Raw genomic sequence first — 14,360 nt, forward strand, 5'->3', positions numbered from 1 at the left:
CTCTGCTTCAGCTCCCAGCCTTAGCGAGAACCACCTCCCTTCTTGTTAAACTCGACTCTCTCAAGGATGCCATCAATAAAGCCATAACTGGTTGCCCGATGGAGATACTAGACGAGCCCCCCATTATTGATAGTTCTACCTCTTTTGGACCCTTCAATATCGACCACCCACCGCATTCGGCTATCTCTCAGGTTGAGGAGACGAAAAATAAAGGTTTCCAGGTGGTGGCTAGGAAGAACAAGAGGTCTACAAATAAAAATGTGCAGCAACTTGCACTGGAGAAGATTAGAGCACAAGAGATTAATAAAACATGTGCATCAACGGCTCCTATGGAAGATGATTCGGTGGATGCTCTGCCTGAGATCAAAGCTGCTGAAAATAACAAAAAGGACTCTTTGGTAAAATCCATTATTAGAAATTTTGAAGGGTTGGATCACGATACCAATTATTTAGGAAGGGTGGAGATTGACACCCCTCCCCCCAGAAATCCCTCATCTAAGCTTGATGCTAACCAATTCCATGTTCTTGCCAGCCAGTCTGATAGGACTGAGGATTAGGATGCTATGGGATCCTGAGAGGAGGGGAGCCCCCCCCTCCTCAAATTGTTGATACCATGGTTTCTTCCCCTCCTCAATCTAACAAGTTGGTTGATCTTGACAGTACAATCTTTGAGATTATCCATGTCGACCCAACAGTTGGCAAATCCAATCCTGATAATCTTCCCATGCTTACCGAACTTGGCATTTCAGAAGTTGATCCCCTAGATGATGACATTCGAGAATCCAAAGTAGAGACTAAATTGGCTTCCAACTTCTTTGTCACTAGTGATGATAAGGAGTAGGATAGATAAATTGTGGATGAAGAGGCATTGGGTGTAGAAGTTACAAAGGTTGATAATGCTAACAAGGAAGGAAAGCATTCAAGGCGTAAGAGAGGTAGGCCTCTAGGTTCCAAAAAAAAGTCCCCCTTGCATAAAAAATCTAATCAAAAATCCAACATGCCCAAGTGTTATAGCAGCTTCAAAGCTGCCAAGGAATCTAATTAACTTTAGTTGATGATGAAGTGCATATCTTGGAACGTCAGGGGCTGGAATCCCCTGATAGAAAATACATTGTTAGAAGAACGATCAACCAACATAAAGACCTGGATTTTGTCATACTCTGAGAAGTCAAAGCGACCAACTTCTCACTAGATGTCAATCTGAAATTTGTATGGAAAGATGTCATTAGAGTTTGTACCAAGCATGATAAGGGAAAAGGGGGAGTTGTGATTCTCATCAATCCCAAATGGAAATCCTCAAATTCTCAACTTTGTTATATTTCCCTGTAACAGAGCAGTGTGGGTCTCCTTCAAGGATGGGGATTCTACATTTGGATTGTGCACAATTTACACTCCAAATGACTATAGATAGAGACCTGACCTCTGGCAATGGCTCTCCTCCTTACCAGATATCCCCTGGATAGTGGGAGGGGATTTCAACATGGTTGAGCACCTAGAGGACAAGTCTAGAGGTAGTAGAATGGATTGGAAGAGTGGTGAGAAGATTCATTGGAAAAGGTTGAAAGGTTTAAAGATATTATTTGATCATTTAGAAGATTTGAGATCAGGCTTTAAAGGAATATGGTTCACATGGTGCAAATACCAAAAAGGTCATAATAGAATCTACTCTAGACTTGATAGATTCTATGCCAAAAAAGACTTCTTCTCCTTTCTCTCTGATCCACAAGGGTGCCTGGTGGGGGTTTGGCCCTCCTCCCTATCAAATCATCATCCCATTATTGCTCAAATCACCCTCGGGGATGCTGTTAAAGTAGAATTTGAGGGAAATAGGAAATTCATCCTTAATACTAAGCTACTTGAAAACCAAGATGTTTTGGTTACTATCCATATCATCGGACTTTTCAATAAATGGAATTCTAAATTTGAGTCCAACATTAAGAGATGGAACACCTCGGTGAACAGTTGGCAAAACATTCTTAAAACTATTGGTAAAAAGAGGGGCAAAGATATGAAGCGAACTGAACTTATTCTCACCACTAATCTCCACAAGGTAGAATAAATTATTCAAGGCGATCTTAGCAATATCACTCTCTCACATTTGGTGGAAGTGGATAGAGATAAGTTGAGAAGACTCAACATAACAAACCGAAGGGGGATATAACTAGATTCAAAATGCAGTGGTTACAACAAGGGGATAAAGGCTCAATTTTTTTCTTCAATGTGCTCAAGCAAAAATATTGTAGAGAAAGAATTGATAAGTTGTGGGTTGAAGGTAGAGAGATCTCTCATGGGGAGGATATTATGTCTGAATTTTTATCCTTTTAACAGTCATTGTTTTCATCTAAGGACTCACCTGCCTCCACTTAGGCCAGAGATCATTGTCATTCTCTCATACCAAAGTTGATCTCGCCTGATGAAGGTCAGATGCTCAGTCAACCCTTTTCGGTGGATGAGATCAAGAAAGCCATCAACGTGCTTCATAATAACAAGGCACCTAGTCCTGATGGTCTCCCAATAGAATTTTATAAGGCTAACATCAATTGGATTGTTGAGGACTTATTAGATGTTTATAGAGAATCTTCTATCCAAGGCTCTCTAGGAGTTGATGTTCACAAAGGACTTATAAAGCTAATTCCTAAAGATGGGGACATAGCACTTATCAAGAATTGGCGCCCAATCACTCTCCTCAATGTTTCTTATAAGATTGTTGCTAAAATGTTGGCCATCAGATTGGAAAACACCCTTCCCAGATTCATCTATGCTACCCAGATAGGGTTCATTAAAGGTACATATATACTTGACAATCTCATCACCAGTTGGGAGGCCATGGAATGGGCCAGACTCTTGGATCAAAAGGTGGCCATGTTTCTTTTAGACTTTGAGAAATCCTACGATAGAGTTGAATGGAATTTCATTATTATGATGCTTGAAGCATTCGGATTCCCTAAGGTATTCTATCATTTTGTTCAGGTCCTCCTCAAGGATGCCCATGCCCAGATTGAAATCAATGGTTCCATCTCTCAACCTTTCCAGTTGAGCAGATCCATAAGGCAAGGTTTCCCTCTTGCCCCTACCTTATTTGTTATTGCATCAGATGCATTATTCTTTTTCTTAAGGGATGACATTCTATCTCCCAAAGTTAAGGGTATTACTCTGCCTGATAACACAGATCTGCTAAATATTCAATTTGCAAATGACACTGCTTTGTTCCTTGAGCTGGAAGAAAATAATATGAGAGCCTTGACCACCAAACTCAAGCTTTTATGTGATGCCTCAGGGGCAAAAATCTCTCAATCCAAGTATGCAATTCTTAGCTAGACTGAGCACCCTCTAGATTGGGTTTCCCCATTTGGATACCAATGGGGTGGACCTAACAAAATTGTCAAGTACCTAGGGATTCCTTTCTTTGTTTCGCCCTGCCTCAAAGAAATGTGGCTATGGATTAAAAGAAATATTGAAGGAAAACTTACTAAGTGGAACAACCACTATCTCTCACTTGCAGGGAGAGTGCAAGTTTTTCAAAAGATCCTCTCCTCCTACAACATCTATTATTATTTTGTTTGGATGTTCAGTAGCTATCAGATTAATGATATTCAAAAGATTATTAGGAATTTCCTATAGTCAGATGGAAAAGGACAAAGGAAGATTCACTCTGTTAAATGGGAGTGGTGTTGCATGGATAATTCTATTGGCGGTCTGGGATTCAAAGACCTCAAGACTCAAGGATTTGCACTTGCTGCTAAATGGATTTTCCATGCATTGGAAGGTAACAAGCCATGGAAAGTGTTGGTCAGGAACAATATCAAGTTGGGGGTGCCAAAAAAATGCCAAATCCTGGAAGTCCCTCTCACTCAGTGACCCTTTAGCAGGAATCTTTTCAGTCTCTACAATGGATTCTCTGGTATTTAAGTCAATTTGAAAGGCATTGGAGAGTGTTAGGCATAATATTTCCAATAGCTGGGCCAACATCAAGCTGTTTTAAACCAAGAGGGAAGACCAGTAGCATTCTTTAGTGAGAAATTGAATGACGCCAAGAAGAGATACTCATCCTATGACTTAGAATTTTATGCCTTAGTGCAAGCTCTTAGGAAGTGGAGGCATTATCTCTTTCCCAAAGAATTTGTAGTGTTAATAGATAACCAAGCCTTGAGTTTTATCGATTCTCAAGAAAAGTTGAGCAATAGACACATCAAATGGATAGAATACTTGCAGGCATACACTTTCACTATCAAGAACAAAAAGGGGCAGTTGAACAAGGTACAATCTCCTCTACAGAGAGAGATCAATTTGGTGGAACCTTTTTCATAATGGCAAACCCCTCGCGCTCACACAAGGATGCTTGACCAAAAAATGGGCCAATCGGGGTACATGTTTCTTCAAGGATATTCTTGTCAATGGCAATCTCATCCCTTGGGAAGCTCTGTCTAGTAAGTTTCAACTCCCTGCCTCTAACAAGAGGAACTTATAATATCATGTATAATGATTGTGCCTCTTTGAATCGTCCTAAAAGATGTTAATCAATTGATGACAGGTTTGTTTCCTTCTCTTGGATAGATGGTACTTTACTTTGTAATTTAAAATCAATTACTGTGTATAAATATTTGATGCATAATGATAACATTTTAACTCGCATCAATGCATGTTGGTACTCTGATTTTGCATCCCCTCAATGGACCAAGGTATTTAATATGCTTTGGATCAGCCCTATGGCTCCCAAGAAGAAGGCATTTAAATGGTTGTTAATACTGGATAAGCTTCCTATTAGACCTGATCATAACAATGATATTTTTTGTAATGTTTGCAAAGTTAAGGAATCTACTAGACATATCTTCTTTGATTGCATCATCGCCAAGGAAATTTGGCTTATGTTTGGGTTTACCATCCCTCTAATGTCAGCATTCTTGACATTATAACTGGTTATGTTCAAGGGTGTAAAAAAGATTGTAATCTTTTCTGGAACATTTTATCTTGTGACATTCTCTAGTATATTTGGAAAATTAGGAATGAAGACAGGTTTCAAGGGAAAGAAAGGTCCCTTACTGAGTCTTTTCGTAGACTCACTTATTACTTTATCTCCTCGCAAGTAACGTTTGTGATCGGGCTTAATAAAGAGAAATTCAGAAGATTTTTGAGTAACAACCACACTATACTCTTCATATACGAGCTCTCCCACGGATGCACCTGGGGAAGGCTGAATGTTGATAGAACTCTGTTTGTTACTGCTCTAGATGCCTTTATGGAGGAAATCAGGGGTAACCGAGATATGGTAGGTCAGCAGATGTTTCATACAGCCAGACTGAGGGATGATCAAAGAATTGTTTGGATGGAACGCCCACTGGGATGGTTTGCTTGGATGGATAATCTATCCACAGAGATGATCTTATGACACCTCTTTTTGTATTTTTTTTATGGCATTATATTGTAGTGTGCATACTGTCATATGCAAAAGTGGCTATATGTTGGCCTTTTGTATGTATATCCAGTGAGACTGTTAGATTAGGTAGGAGTATGAACAACTGACTGATTTTCACCCTACTATTTTTTTATTGATTCGATGTACTCTCAGTTTATCTATTATATATAATACAAAAAAAAAACCCTCTAACAATTCAAATCCTAGTTGAAGATTAAATCACAATTAAGAATTCTTGTTTTGATATTTTCTTGGAGAACAAATAACAAATAAAACAATTTAAATTTTAACTCGTTTATTTTTTATATTTTTATTACAAAATTTCACATGCAAACAAGATAATAACTAGCACAATACATCTACAAGTAACAACAACAATGTTTATTTTAATATATTTTTATAATAAACATTAAATACCTACCTATAGTTACAATATCTTTTCTCCAATTAATTGGACAACTCTCTAACTATTGGAATTCACATTCAACTCAAAATATTGCATGGGTTGAAAAATATAAATTTCTTCTTCATGATCTCATATAATCACATGTGCCATACAATTCTCTTTTGAAAGTAAAATGCATTATGTTAAACTAAAAGAGGGTAATATTGACAATGATCATGATTTTTTTTACATGATTTGATGATAAAAATATAACTAATGGTTGTCTAATTAATTACTACTACTCAGTATTCATACAAATCCATGTAAAGTAGTGACACATAAACATGCACATGTTGTTGAAATTATACAAAGAATCTTAACTAAATAGAAAATATAAATTTGATAGTTATGTAATGCAAAGTCTATTTTCAAGTATAACGTGAGGAAAGTTCCTTCAAAGACAATTCTCAATTGGAGTCAATTGGTAATAGAGGATTTTTTTAATTAATAAGATAAGGAATTGTTGGTGCGTTGATTGTGATACCATATATGAGGACTTCAATGTGAGAAAACTAAAATTGTTGAGTGTTTGTTTCATTTAGAAGTCTAAGAAAACTAGAGTTGGTAAAATTAATTCCAATGCTCAAACCCTTTGGAAACCATCAAAAAATTTCAAAGCTAAGTAGAATCTTCTAAGAATCACCAAAGTATCTTGCTTAAACAAAAATACATCTTTTTCATAACATTATTGTCAATATTTAAATATTATTAACCAACAATTATTTAACCAAAATTATGTGATTTATTTCACTTTAAGTAATTCACGACATCTTAAGTCAACTTTAATTCAATGTGACATAGAGGTAGACAAGAAAAATAATGTATATTATTTATGAAATTGTTGAGGCCAAATTTAGTCTCATTAGGCCATACCTATCAAATGGTTCTATTTAGAGTGGATTGAGAGTGGGGTGTGAGATTTCCCTTCCTAAGATGCACCAATCCATCATGTTTGTCTACATGAATAATCTCCCCACCAAGGCCATGCTAAACTCATGTTCAACTCCAAGTGTAGCCTCATCATTCCTCATGTTAAACCTCATCAAATAGTTGCTATTTCAACACACAATCCCTCTAAATAAGAGATCAAAAGACCATCTCATGCCAACCAAACTCCAATTACATCATTAGAATCTCTAAAAACTCCCAAGCAAAAATGACTATCATATTCAATTTACTAGAAAACTACCTCAAATCACTATCAAATTTTCAATTGCAATGTTATGAACTCTAAATGACAACATGATTTATAATAAAATATTATCTGCCTCCAATGGATAGACCTACTCCTAAGAACACTATATCAATCAAAGAATGTGAAAATAAATTATTTAGATCCCCCATGGCATAATATCACATTATTGATACCGATAAAAAAAAATCACATTATTGATAAAGATTCTATTGTAAGTGATCCAAAGATACTCATGGTATCATGAGCATTTCCTAATTAAGGAGTACATGTGGTTCCCACATAATCAAATAACTAGATTGCAACATTAAGGTCTTCCAAAGAGAAAAGTAAAATCATGATCTCTAATAGGAGACAACTACTAAAAGTTCCAAAATAAAATTGCCACTTACCCAAATTACTCTTACAAGAAATTTGCATAAGCATCCCAAAGAAATCCACCATGAATCACAAGTACTATGTTCATCCATTTCATTGTCTCACTACTACACTACACCAATGTGTCATGATGGTTGAAGGACCACCAACACCAAAATGTGCAACACCATAACATATAAATAATCTACATCCAAAACTTGTTGCATCAAACCATCATTAACACTTCACTAATCTATGTTTGTAGATAGTCCTCGTCCAACTTATATATACACCATGTGATATAGATAGCCCACAAAATTATATAATTTGTAAATCTCAAAGCAATAAAACCTGGATCCACCACAATATAAATCCAAGAGCAAAAAACTCAACATCGTATTAATAATAAGAAGAAAAGAAAAAAGACAATGAGATAATCATGTAGATTCTTCACCACTCAAACACTAGATCAAACTTGGATCCAATTTATTGCAAATCCATAATAGAGTGATCATAGTTCAAGAAGCTATCAAGCAACCACTACAAAAATGTTCAGTGGTCGACTATGTGCTAACACCTCCATATCAAGAAAGCTACAAATAACCTCTTCAATCCATTCTCAATGTGTGCATATAAACCTGTAACTATTTTGCATCCAAAACAATCTCTACGAGAGTCACAATCTAACAAAGTCTCTCCACAGATATACAAAACCACAAATTTTAGCTAATAATGTAAAACCTAAAAAATCATCCATGTCAATGAGATGCATATAACTTTGAATCCACTTATCATATATATGGCCCATAATTATAAACACATTAAAACTATTAAACTACAAAACCCACATATATAGTCAACACGAATCTAAAATATTCAAATACTATGATCTAATAAGACTAAAGAGGTTGTTGAGGGACTCTAGATCAACTCCACAACCATCCCATGTACTCATATAAACAACCATGTCATGTTAAAGCTTGATGTATACAAGAACCTCCATGACACCATGATCACCACCCTCAATGTACCTACATCAAATTCCCTTTGAAATGAGACTCAAAATCTTATGTTTGTGTTTGTCATGTGTGCAAAGTTAAATAGATTAAAAAACTCTCTAGAGGTCTGGTGACCAAATACTTGATACACCCTGAAGTTCTAAAAAAATACTTTTCATCACTTGTAAGAAATCCAAAGTTGGACATTGTGGACACATGATGTGACCTATTGAATAAATGAGAGCAAAACTAGCATCCACATGCAATTTTCTATCATATAGTAAACAAAAAAAAATTGAAAAAATAACACTAATACTATTGCATAATGCTTAAATATAGCTTTCCATCAACTGTAAGCTAAAAACTAGACATAGCAGGCTAAAGTTATGCCTAAAAACAAAACCACTCCATTAAGAAAAATAAGAAGCACCTCTACATTATTTTAGTGGCTACAAGGTTGTGTCATTGACCTTCCAATGGTGGTGGTGGTGTGGTGCAGGAGCACCTCATCAAACCCTTCAAGATGACAAGTCAGACTCTGATAAGGGAGGATAAGTAATTAATAATGTATTTAAGATGTTTTATATAGGTTTTCAATCATGCATTATATGTTTGTAATAATGAACCCCATCTTGTGAGCCAAACTCCTATTTTGGCATTTCTATGAGCCAATTAGGACTTTTTGACAATAGGGGATCAAATGTGTTGGTTTTAAGTGTTTTAAGATGTTTTAGGAGGGGTTGAACTTGACCCAAGGCATTAGGAGGCGAAAGATGACATTTTGACAACTTTTGCAAAAGTTGTCATAAACAACTTTTATGCACTTTTTGCATTTTGTAATTTGAAACTCCTCCAACAGCTCTAACCTCTTGATTTTCAGCTGAGAGCAGTTGAGGAATGGTTTATACACCTTGTGGATCCAATTTTCAAAGGGGTGATTATACGAAGAAGAGTTTTGATGCAAACAAACTAATAGAATTCTGAGTTTTTCCTGCAATTCTGGAGTTTTGGTTTGTGTTACGGTTTTGTACGGATTGGGATCCATTCCCAATGATGTGAATTGATTTGAGAGGAGTTATAACTCTGTTTTGGTTTTGATTTGAAGTCTTGATTGTGTGTGTTTCTCTTGATATTCAAGTTTTGTTGTAGGTACCTGAAAAATGAGGGTTTACCTTGGGTTTTTCCTCCTTCATGGCCATATCTTGCACTTTACCAATCTGAGGCTCATGGGATTTGGTGAAAGGAAAGTATGGTCAATGTATTTTAGATTTCCAAGATTGTTTTGCAAGAGGAGCAAGGAGAGAAGTGTTTGGAGCGACCCTAGGTAGATATCTCTATGTGGCTACTTAGACCTTGAACAAACAAAAGTACCTATATGTGTGAATGGCGATGCTTCCAGGCGTGTAACCCTAGAATCCCTATTGATTTATGTCTCCCAACATTCCCATGGGATTGTAATCCACCGGTTCATTCATCTGAGCATAGTTGCTTTCCAAAAGAGGCCTAATTAGCCCTTTTAGGACAGTCAACTTCCTACCGGAAAAGATCTTTATTTTACAGACCTTGACCCTTCCTTTTGGGGACTTGTATAACTTCCAAAAGGGTGTTTGAATCCATAATTTTTTTGCCAAGGTGTTTGGGAAAATCTGAACTTAAGGTCCCTTTACCCGCTAAATAGGGCTACAAGCAACTAGACCTAATTGAGTGAGTTTCTTAAGGAATGAGCATGTATTCTTGCAACCGATGCTTTGTCTGACCTTAGGGAGTCTTGTATGACTCAAAACCGGTGTGAAAATGATTTGTAACCCTTGGAGGTATCATGGAGGGTGTTGTAGCAAGATGCCCCTGATTGAGCCAACAAGAGTCTTGGAGATGGTGAGAAGATTGTACTAAAGTTGTAGAGCCTTGCCTTGATAGGATCCCATTCATGTGCTAAGGGGTCAGTGTCATACATTTGGAGGTGTTTGGTAGGTAACAAGGAGGGCTCTGCATCATGGTCGCATTGCCATATTATTGGCTTTGGCCAAAAAAAAGGTGGTGAAGAGAAGGAAGCCTTAAATAAGTATTAAAAGGGATTGATGACAAAGGTAGATGTAGTAGGATCTAAGCCCTCCAGGGCTAGAAGCTTCACATGTATATGATCTTGAATTCAAAGCAAGCCTCTAATTGTTAATTTGATTAGGGTTTCAAGCTCTAAACTCTCTACCTTCGATTGTTAATGTAGGTTATATCTCATATTAGTATAGAATATATTTTACTTATTATTTTATAAATAATTATCTTAGTATTTTTAGACATGACTTTATGCTTCTTTAGATAGGTTATATGACAACTTGGAGAGTTGGTTAAACTCATCCAAGACAAATGTGAACTTATCTGCTACCGCCCATTGAATGTTTGGTATCGACTTGTAATTCCAACCGATCATTCTACCTATATGTACACATATTCTTTATTATGAAATTACTCCAAATTTGATAGTAACATATTATGATCTATCTTAATTCTAAGATTGTATCAGAGCTTTCCAAGGCGTGAACCCGTTTTTGCAGAGGCGAACCTATGGTTGGGATTTCTGCTTAATCTGGAGTGAAGGAATAGAGATATGGCCTGCTTTATGCAGTCCATGCAAGTACATGTTTGGTTTCATCTGGAGATAACATTTTCCAACGCCACAAAGGTCGTGCAGAGGGCAAGGTGACTCTACACAAAGATGAGATCCATACGCAACATCCTCAGCGAGCCTCTGGCAATCCTTTGCAAATCAGGGCCATTTCATCTCAGCTCTTCTCAATCCACCTGCTTGGTTCACGAAGGGTGATTGATCTTCCAACGCAGAGGCACATTGTCTTGACATTTTAAACTCGTGGCTTGATTTTCTTTATTCGGCCTTTGTTGTTTGGGCTTTGCTTTGGCTCTATGCGGCCTATGCTATTCTTGAGGGGCCTTTGAAAGAGAAAATCAACAGCTTCGTGTGCATTAGAAGATCGATATGGTTTGTGGAAGGTGGCAACATTAAGAGTTTTGTTGCTATGTGGCCTTCATTCAGTTCGCAAGTGGCCATTTAGTAACCAGCGCCCCTCATAGAAGGAATCATTTGGCAGCGCCTTTTTTTTCTATTTTTTTTTGGCAATTCAGCATCTTCAAGGGCCTTCTCCATAATGATTAACAAGGAAAATGTCTTTGATGATGCATTGTTGTATCGAGAATTGTAACCTGTGGCATTTGCGAACAATAAGCAGCGCCAAATGCATTGATTTGTGAGTGGCGGCATTTTAGTCTCTATTGAAGACATTTTAGTCCTTCAATAGCATACGCCTCACCCAACAGCTGATCGATTCCTCAGAAATTTGCTTCTCTGTACATCGTGCTCCTCGACTCGGGCCTTGAAATGTATCCTCAACTATTGGATCCTGCGTTGGAGTTTTGATCTGGGTAGAACTCCAGGCGGGCAAGATTAATTATTGTTTGTTGAGATCGCACACATCTCTGGCTACGAAGATAATGCGGCAGTCTTTGTGGCAGTTGAGCAATTCTATTAATGTTTGCAAGCAGAATGCAGCAGTCAGCCATCTTAACTCGACAACAGAAGGAGCGAAAACTTGTTTTTCCTCATCCCCACATGGCCCAATAAGTTGGGCATTGTTCTCTTTGTTGCATTAATATTCAATATGTTTAGTGGTTTATGTCGCTTTAATAGTTAGCAACTTACTCTAAGAAAAAGTTTGTTTTTTTTCCCCATAATTGTTTGTGAAGGGGAGATTATTTTTTTCATCATTTTCGTTCATGAAATTTGATAAATGTGTAGTCATCGGAATCTTTGAAAGAATAGGTTTGATGTCATCTTTGACATTTAATTCTGATTTTAATGCAGATGTATTAAAAATAAGTCATTTTATAATTTATAGAAAACTAATTGTTGAATAACTTTTTAATGGTAGCTTGATGCATTGTAAAAAGCATTAAGTCATAAAGTGCCAAAAAAGTGGGGGTACTTAATGTTGAATCAAAGGAGGTGTCTTGAGTTGTGCCATCGTGCAGTTCCATGAGTCGTGTCATGAACACTTCCACATTCCCCTTATTATTCTTCTTCTTGAAAGGTTGTCTTGAGTCATGTCTTTGAGTATTTCCACACCTTCTTTAATACTATATGATGAATAATTTAATCTTTTAACATGCATTGCGATCTCATCACTTGTAACATATGAATCAAGATAAGTTTCACAAAAAACATCAATGATTCCTTAAGACAAAATATTCATACATGATTTTCAATGATGCAAATTTGGAAGACATCATTGAGGACACCAATCTTCTTTATAGCATTTGCATTGAGTTTAGAGACGCTTCATAGAGCATCCAAAGATCCAACAAGACATCACATCTTTTGTTCATGTTCTACATCACCTATTGCTTGATAAATCAAAGGTGCTTCACAAAGGTTCTTTCCAACAGGGCATCTCATGGAGCATTTGAGCATCATCTTATGTGGAGTTGCATAGTCTCTTCTTTCTCTCTTAAGGGGAGAACATTCATTTGACTGATACATAGAGTAGTCCTTAGATAATCCTAATCAATCCTTCCTTCTATGACCTACCTTTTTCACTTGTACATTCAAATTGAATCATTTCTCTTTTGGAGAGGAGTTATGTTACCACTGGGTTGTCATAACTCTCTTTTTAAGATATTTGAAAAAACTTATTATTTTTAATGTGCTTATGCTAAAATCAAACAAAGAAAATAAAAATTTAATTAAAATAATTATTTAATCAATATATGTATACAATTGGAAAAGAAAAACAACTAAATATTTTAAGGTACATTAAATCCTAAATTCACAATGAAAATTGAAGAAAAGAAAGAAAAGAATTCACACATGGCATATCAATAAAAATAATAATAAATAAAAAAGTAAAATTTTGGGGTTATGAAGTGTGTGTCCTTACATGGCTTTTCTCCTTTACTTCGTTTTATGAGAAATTTGTACATGCGTGCCTAACATAGCTAGTAGCCAAGACCCATCATCATCATTACTCCCTAAGTTGCACTAAAGGGGTGGTGTTAGTGTAGAATATATTTTATTTATTATTTAACAAGTAATCACCCTATGTATTTCTACACATGGCTTTAAGCCACCTTAGGTAGGTTATGTGGCAACTTGGAGAGTTGGTCAAACTCATCCAAGATACATGATGCCACTTTTTTTACCTCTTGGTGGAACTTATTTGCCACCACCTTTGTTGAAAGAAGTTTTTGGTGGAAACTTGGTATGATTATTATGAAGTATGTGAAGAACCTTGATTGCATTTAATTTTAATAATTTCAATTCAATATTTTTAACATTGGCACACGTCCACAATTGATGTCCAACTCTTCAAATACAGCTTTACTTAAATTGCAGAAAGTATTCTCTTAATGAAAATTCTTTAGAACTCATCTGTTATGCCCAACTTTTAAGCACGAACGGGATTAAAAAAAAAAAAATTAAATCACAACTTGAACATTAGAACTGCAAATATAAAATGCATTTAGCAAGTTTCGTCTTATCTATGTTTGAGTTAATTCTAATTACTAACTAATTTAAGCGAAAATAAATTCAATTATATGTGGAATATTAATTATCCAAAGAAACTATTATTGTCTCTACAATTTGAACCTCTAAATTAACTTAATTAAAACTTCCTAAAATATTTGGCAAAGATATTATTAATCTCCTATAATCAAAATTTTTTTAAGGAACAATTTAAATTAGACCTAGCACTTTATTTATAATGTCTAAAATTATATTTCAATCAATAATTAAAATGTGCTTAAAATTAAATCGACTAAAGGGTCAATTAAATTCATAATGCCCTATGCCCCATAAAGTTTAATCACATATACCTACGTCTAGGTGGGTTAAAATTATTCCCTATAGTCAAATAATTTACAACAGAATTAAATTCCCTAAAGATT

Source organism: Cryptomeria japonica, chromosome 2 (assembly GCF_030272615.1).
Source record: "Cryptomeria japonica chromosome 2, Sugi_1.0, whole genome shotgun sequence".
Classification (NCBI taxonomy): Eukaryota; Viridiplantae; Streptophyta; class Pinopsida; order Cupressales; family Cupressaceae; genus Cryptomeria; species Cryptomeria japonica.